Here is a 954-nt window from a genome sequence, read left to right on the forward strand (position 1 = left end):
AGTAACTCATCGAGGTTATTCTCACTGTACCGGGGTGCAACATTCTTTAGACATTCTTAAGAAATGACCATCTCGCGATTGTCCTCTTTGATCTATAGGACTGTTTTCTGCATCCATTTAAAGATGTCCAAGGTGGCTCGTTCAGTTGCTTTTATTACCTGCTACGGAAGCATCACATTCAGCAACCTGGTTATTGATCCCATGGCATGATGGAGCTTGGTAGAATCGATTGGACAAGTTCCCCTGTTTTACACCACGAGGTTATAAGGGGAAAAGAGAAGTCCCTTTCCCCCAACCCCAACCGTAAACACAACCCCAAACCCAACTCATCTCTTTCTCTCATACTGTGCTTGAAACGAACATGTCTATGAGGGGAATGTGTCTGTTTACAAAAGATTAGAGACAAATGGTACAATACTGAAATATATATATATATATATATATATATATATATATATATATATATATATATATATATATATATATATATATATATATAATGAAATGAGTATATTCCAGTGTTTTGTGAAATCCAAGGTGATTATGGGCCTACTCCTTTTTCCATCAAATCTCTTTATGACTGTTCTATGCAATTATCATATTAACATCTAACGATTAGAGACTTGCAAAAGGGAACGATAAGCAAAGATGGAGAGAGAAGTGTGAGATGTGCTACTGCAACGTGAGAGAGAGAGAGAGAGAGAGAGAGAGAGAGAGAGAGAGAGAGAGAGAGAGAGAGAGAGAGTATTCGAATGACGCAAGGATGGAAGGGAAAAATAGACAGGAAAATAAAGATGTAAGAGGTGAGCGACCTGTGTAAGGAGGAACGCAATGGGTTGGTCTTGGTGGTGTGTCTAGGTGAATGAGTTGGGAGGAGAGTATAAAGTATTCAGGTCTGCAAAGACACTGTGGCCGGGGTTTATAAGAAGGGTCCTAAGGAGTGGAAGATGTTGG

The sequence above is a fragment of the Palaemon carinicauda genome, chromosome 21, assembly GCF_036898095.1.
Source record: "Palaemon carinicauda isolate YSFRI2023 chromosome 21, ASM3689809v2, whole genome shotgun sequence".
In the NCBI taxonomy this organism is placed as follows: domain Eukaryota; kingdom Metazoa; phylum Arthropoda; class Malacostraca; order Decapoda; family Palaemonidae; genus Palaemon; species Palaemon carinicauda.